This window comes from Homalodisca vitripennis, unplaced genomic scaffold (assembly GCF_021130785.1).
Source record: "Homalodisca vitripennis isolate AUS2020 unplaced genomic scaffold, UT_GWSS_2.1 ScUCBcl_1756;HRSCAF=5779, whole genome shotgun sequence".
In the NCBI taxonomy this organism is placed as follows: domain Eukaryota; kingdom Metazoa; phylum Arthropoda; class Insecta; order Hemiptera; family Cicadellidae; genus Homalodisca; species Homalodisca vitripennis.
In genome coordinates, this window is record NW_025777864.1 from 53677 (window position 1) to 61344 (window position 7668).

The following is a 7668-nucleotide window of genomic DNA, read 5'->3' on the forward strand; positions in this document are numbered from 1 at the left end:
GGAAAGCACTGCTATTACAGTTACCTGCTTCCATTTCCTAGAAGAAAATCCACAAGATACTTAAGCATAATAGTAGTATTTATTACATAATAGTTCGTAGGCATACATGATGATTCTGACAGATAATGTTCCAGTATTTCATTTCTTAATATATATTTAAAATTTTGAAGTTCCTATTGATTATATTCTTCTTACTATTGACAGTAGTTGTTCCTAATATTTGTATCTTACCATCTGTATAAGTATTCATTGCAATAAAAATAAAAAAATCATGAAACAGGATAGCGACGTATTGTTTATAGGATAAAGTTTTAAGCGATTGAAAAAAATATGTAGTAAAATGCTATCGCCGATTAGTACGCCTTTCTGATTGACTTGAAAGCTACGTTCAGGATCAGTCAAACGCTTAGGTTTGAATTATTAAGGGAATGCTTTGTTAAGTGTATCAAGTGGCACATCGTATTCAGCATTGGCCCAGTTTTTTCCAAGGGTTGATCATTTCTTTATATTTATTGCTAGGTATAAATCCTTTCAGTATCTACATAAATTACATAATTACAAAACTTTAATTGTCATATAACCAGTACAATCAATGGATCGATACATTATCTATTTTATATGGCTAAGTAAAGAATATTATTAAATAAAACTTGCAACCTCGAAAATCGTATGTCATAAAATGCAAATACACAGTCAATATGTTCTAAATTATGTCATGTTATAAGGGATGATAAACAAACAAAAATATGTTTCACTATTATAAAGACACTTTGAGGCAGGTATAATAAGTAACTCTGGAAAGTTCAATATCTCAAACTACACAATACATAATTTCTTCAGGTATTTAACTACAACGATTTGGTCATGGCGCGTAAATACCATTGTTTTGTAACAATGTTTGTCAAAGTCCGTCATACAACGGTAATATATGTTACCCGCGTTGAATTCCAACTTATTAACACAATGACGCATTCATTGTAATAATAAATACATAAACACTTAAAACTTGTTATATTGAGTTACCTTTGACGATAGCTGTAATTATATGATTAAATTAATCGTGATGAACACTCAATTCGAGGATGGTGCATGTCACTCCATTGGCTTTGACTAAGTATTAGTAAATATTTTTAGATTTTTCTTATGGGTAACCTTGATAGTGAAGAGAGAATAGTATTAAAAATTAATATTTAAAAAGACTGAGTATATCTTGAGATATGAAACATTTTTATTCGTAGAGTAAACCGAACCATAATAGAGTTAGAAGTAAATTTTAAACTTCAGTGACAAGATTTGATTTAATAACACTCTTGCGTTGTAGTACCCTGCCTAGCTATTGGAACATTTCATAGAACACTTCAAAATTATCGTGAAAATTTCATTTCTACTTAGACAAGATTGGTGGTTGCATATCCATTATGAATGAAAAAAAACATCATGTATAAAAACATTGTCCTCGGGAAATGAGCCTGCATGGGCTATGATGCCTGTGCGCAGACTCGAGAGAGGGTTGTGGGCTGTATGCAGTTGGCAGAGTGTAAATTTTGTTTCAATTTCCGGTTTTTATGTATGTATGTCTGTCTATAAGCCCCAAAAAATCTCTAGAAATAAATGAGGTATAGATTTAGAAAGGTTGCATGGAACATTATTGAAGCCTGTTACGCGACACGTGGGGTGGCGTACTCTCCTTTGTTAACTAGCTAATATCAGTGAACAGCGAGTGATTGAACTATTATTTGGTGACTAAACACCGAGACTTGTGGCCAGCACTTGCGGCAGTAATTTTAGTAACGAAATCTAAATTAAATTTAAATTTAAAAACTCTATATCTTCCTATACTCAATGCCCTTCTAGTACCATAAATAAAGCGGTACATCTAGACGACATTCGTTGTAGAAACTTTTGCAAAATTATGAATTTTTACACTTAAGAATTTATCAAACTCACGCACAATTGCGATAGCAATCAATTTCTTGTAATCAGTCGCAGATTTTTCTAACCAAACCAATCTTTACTGATTATAATCCATAATGTAGGGTCACAAGAATAAGGAAGCACTTGTTTTCATCAAATTTACTTTCCACCTCAACAAAATAGGTTCAGAGGAAGGAACAAATCTAAAACCTTGGGTTTCCATCTGCCAGAAATGATAATAAATTATCGTAAGTGATGAATGAAACAAAAACAAAACAATAGCTGTATACCGCTTTATAATTCAGGCTGGGCTCAGGCTGCATTTATTGGTATCGTAGAGTATTAACAATAGTAGCTTCGACCTGACGCAGTGATTGTACATGTTAAATATGAAATAGTCAATTATCAATGTGTTTTTCCTTTTAATGTATCTACAGAATGAATCGTATTTCGGTGATTATATTACTCACAATTGTTACTCATTAAAAATATTGTAAGACATTTCTGTTTGAAATCCTCCTAGTTATAACCGCCTTGTGACACTAATTGTGACATCGCCGTGATGGCGCTCGAGTCGGAACGTGAAACCACTCCAAGTGGTAATTACCTCAATAACTTCCAGAGCGGCTCCGTTTCTTGGTCATTCTCTCGTGTCGTAATTTTCTCCTGTAATTTTAATTTCCTATTACTCTTACCACTTGCCTTCCTGTCATATTTCTTTGCTAATTTATAAATTTCAAGCGTAGGTGCAACACAAAGTCTTAATAGACGTTAAGGATTCAAACTATTATAAATTTAATAAAATGTTAATACTTTTATTACTGATGCGTTTCTATATGAAATAAAATCTGAGCAAATGTAAGTGGACTTTTTAGAGTTATGAAGTTGACACCAAAATGGTAGTTGTGATTCCTGACTTACGCGTGTAACAACGCTCCGGTATGATTTGTTTATTTTAACCTACGTTGCAATTATGTTTTAGGTTAGTTATGTACCTGAAGAATAGATCAGAGTCCAGATCACGAACGTAATGTTACTGATCTTTTGTGTATTACTAAACGATGGCAAATGTTCGGAAAAAAGCCTGAATCCTTCATAACCCATCCATATTCAAAACCAAATTTGAAACAAAGAATTGATTGGATGACTTGATCCAGACCTTACCGTGGATCTATAGATACTGCAGATGATGGGATCAGTGAGATAAACTGGGGCTTTGTCTAAAATTGGACCCAGAAGTAAATATTTATCGAGGGTTTGCACCTGAAGTTATTGGATGACTTGATCAATACCTTACCGTAAGTCTATAGATATTGTGGTGGATGGGATCGGTGAGATAAACTAGGGCTTTGTCCAAAAGGGGACCGAGAAGTAAATATTTATCAAGGGTTTCCACCTGAAGTGATTGGATAACTTGATCCCGGCCTTACCGTGAGGCTATAGATACTGGGGGGAGGCCTGAGCCCTGAAAGGCGTTATATTGATTTTGCCGCTAAACTTTTTCTTTGCCACACTACCTACTTTGGTTAGCCTATAAATACAGTTAATTGTGAGAAATAAAACCTTACCAAAGTAAAACCACATCCAACACTGTAAAAATGTTTTTTCGGAACTTATTGGGAAATACATCAAACAAAAGCCTTTTATTCATTTATTAGACAATGTGATTCTCTGTTTGCACATTAAAAAATAGTTCTGAAAACGTCTAGTTCACCTGTCAAACATTTTTATACTTGTGGCATCCAATTTACTTTCGTAAAACATCCAAGTTTAGTTTGTTTAGAATATTTTTTAATAAAATAATATAATATGCTTTTAATAATTGTGAATGATTATTGTAATAAATGGTATAAAATTGCTGGTTCGTACAAACACTTAGGTTTTAAAAGTTTATAAATTAGTTTTAATTATTTAATTGTTTTATCTGTATTTATAGATTTGTGCTTATAATCAGTATTAATAAGCATGATTAGTACCTATTATAATTTTAGTAACATTATAGACCATTGATAAATTATGTGTTTTAGCTTTTTAATAAGAAATTTAGAGATGTGTATTTTGTTCATTACTGTGAAAAATACTTAATATTTAGAAACGAGTAATTTAGTGTAATCAAATTAATATGTTTCCGATTAAATATTTTATTCGAGATTACGTTCTCATTTTTTTGTGAAATTAAAATTTGTAATTGCGAAATATAAAAAAAAAAAATACAATAACACTAAGTATTGTTTAGTTGCTTATGCGTGATGAATATAGCAAAATTCTGCTTACTGTCACACAAAACAATGATTTGAAACTCAAGTGTTACAATTAGAAAACAATGTTTATTGTTACACATAAATATTTATTACGTAAAGCAGATTTTAAAAACCATCAATGTTCCACTGGATTATTATTAGAGCTTTCATTTAAGTTTAGGTCTCGTATAACCCTCACTTTATGTCTGTTAAATAATATTCTTGGAAAGCAAATTTAAAGCAAGTTAGTTTAGTTCCCTTAACGCCAAACTAATGATTTTTCATAAGTTTATTAAGCTTTGCTCATGACATACATGTCTGGGAACTTTGTGTTAGTTATAACATATTCTTGGGCATCGTTAGTGGTGAAGTTGAATAAAAATACGGTGTTGCAAAAAGCTGTAACAATGTGTATTTAGAACAGCCCAGATAAGAATGGACTGCAATTTTCTTGTAATATCAAGAAAAGTTTATTTGCTTGAAGGTTTTTTTATTATCTTAGGAAAGGAAGCTTAGAAAATTGCACCTAGTCCTATAAGGACCTTTGCGTTGCTTCCGGAGTGACAGATATTTTTGATGGGTAAGGTTGGAAGTAAGGGCCGCCTCTTGTTGAGATTCATGAGGAAACGTTTAGGGCAGTAATCCTGTCATGTCTCCTCAAAAGAAGGAGAAGCCAGCTCTGAAACAGCCTCTTCAGCCAAATCAGGCACACCCTTATGCCTATGCTGGCAAGAACTTTTGACTCTTAGGGAGCAAACTCCACCAACTCCAACAGTCATCTCCCGCAGTAGAGTAGAACTATATAATTACCCTTCCACCGCAGAATCTCGACATTTGCGGTTAGTTGTGTGTCGCTCCTGAACGTCTATAAGGTTGTCCAGACTTAAGTAACAATTACGATTTTGCTATACCCCGAGATAGGTTCAACTGGAAGGCACGAACTAGCCAGAATTGAACCCTCCTGGGAAAAAAAACATAAATGTTTTAAATGCACTTGAGATTGTTTCAACAGCTTCAAACTAAACATGAATAATATTTGCTTTATAATATTCTCTTGAAATTAACCCAAATGCAGTCTAGGTAACTGCAATTTTTGTGTACTATTTTGCTCAGCTCCTCTACCCGGATAAGACTTATGAATCTTAAAAGTATTTTGCACCAAATTTGCATAATATACATCGTAGGTAAAATACACGTAAAAGCGTACAAACACACAAGTTTTAATATTGTGCAAATTATTCACGTATGTATTAGTTCGTTTGTTCAGATTCCATCACTGATCCTTTAAATTGCTCTAAAAGCATATAATGGCTGTATTATAAGAAACCTACTCGTACTGCTCCTGCATTTGAAGTAAATGAAATGGCAGATTATTTGAGATAACAAATAATTTATTATTTTAAATTCAATACAAAATATTTACAACTAATTTGTACAATATCAACTAGCTGTTTAATAAACAGATCTTTTTATTTTAAAATGTTGATCAGAAACGTTTATGTTGTGAGTTCAGCAAAACAAAATAAGATACACTTTTTTCGGACAATATATTATGGCAACTTATAAAAATATTCAAAAAAAACAATCCATACATATTAAAACTGTACTAGATAAAACGCTCATTTACCCTCCGAGCATAAATGTGGACGCTTAGTCAGTAAATGTACTTTCATTGTGGTATCAAAAATGATTACCTGTGTACACAGTTCAAACCTTACTCAAAAAGTTAATCACTAAGGATTAATTAAAATTATAAAACATACAAAGATTGTGGCTTACATTTAAGAAGTTTTTTTTATCTAACAGTACATTTTCTAACAAATAAGATCTAATAATAATATAATTCGTTTAGGCATGCATACTCATATATCCAAACGTCATGGCAGTTTTTGATCAGGCATTAATTATCTCCTTATTGCCAATGTAATCCAGCGACTGGGTTGTCTACAACAAAAACTGTTATTAAAGATATCCCTTTCGGCTCAGCCAGAAGAGAGGGTCTACCTAAATGTAAATTTGAAGATGCATTAGTTCAACTGTTTACTTTGCACACATTGATGGAAAAGTAACTTTCATTGTCGGCATGAATTTTAAAACATTAGAAGCTCAATAATATTAAATCCCTTCACGTATACAATTTTTTTTTAATTTTTGTTAAATTTCAAAAACCTAAGTGGTTTTAATGAATATGATGTGACAAGTAAGATTTGATATTTTTACATGAATATATATTATGTTCTCACACCAGTAAATAGAGATGGTCAAGCAATTGGTGTATAAAATAGATTTAGGATTTGAAATTAAATATTATAAAAATAAGGCTTATATCTACAATATATATATATTAAATATAGTATATATATTTAGTTCATACCAACGAAGTGAACTCAAGAAACAAAAACTGAATTTTAACTCAACATGTCTATTTCTTCATATGTGTTTTCTCTTTATAGCTTTTTTTGTGATCCCCTCTTCCCCTTCTTCCCTCTCCTTTTTCTCACACTCGGTCTTTTCATGTCCCTCCCTTAATGGATTAGATTTTAAATTGGAATTTAAGTTAGTTATATGATATTACATATTGTTTTATTAGAACCGACAAAACAGAACACAATGTTTACTTTCTTTTTGAACCTCAAAACATTCCCTGTGTAAAAGCGATTTCGTAAAGACCGCTCTTCACCAACTTTGCACTTCACGCTCTCAGTATTATCTACAGTTTAGAGAGAAACACTGATGCCGGTTGTTGTATACCTCTTCTGTTTCCTCTGTGAGACATCCCTCGTCTAAACAAGAGAGGTCATGGGAAATACTTATTTTAACTAATACCCAAATTTTTAAAATGTTAAATATAACGTAATTATTTTAATTTAACCACAAATAAAAAGGGATGGTTCTAAACATAACTTACATAGTCTTTAAAATAACTTCTAAACTATTACTAATTTATTCCTATTAAAGCATACATTTCATAATATTTAATTCACCTCCATTGGCATCGATACTGAAAGCTGAACCAATTCACCTTCTTTCTGTTAATTGCTATGAATATAGTATTAAATAATTCTGAATCTTCATCTCAATTTCTATCAATAAAACACAATAATAGTACGAAACCATCACCGTAGCGTAGGGGCTATCGTAGGCTGCTGCTATTCTTACCGAGAGGTCACGGGTTCGATTTTTGAGGAGGTCAATAACTATTTGCATGTGGATAGAGCCCGTTTTCCCCTAAAAAAGTTTAGTATCCTTAATTTAAATGTCATTGGCGTAGAAAGAACTCTCTTCAAAAAGGATGCACAACAAAATGTATTGCATTAAATGCATTGTATTAAATGGAGCTATTCAAATTATTTTAAATAAATTCAACTAAACCGTAAACTTACGTTGATACAACTGTTATAAGTAGGCCTATTATGAAATATAGAAATCTAGATCATTGTAATAATTTGTCTTTAATAGGCCTATAAATGACTAAATATACACAGAGCTTCACAACATTATATTTCTGAATGTT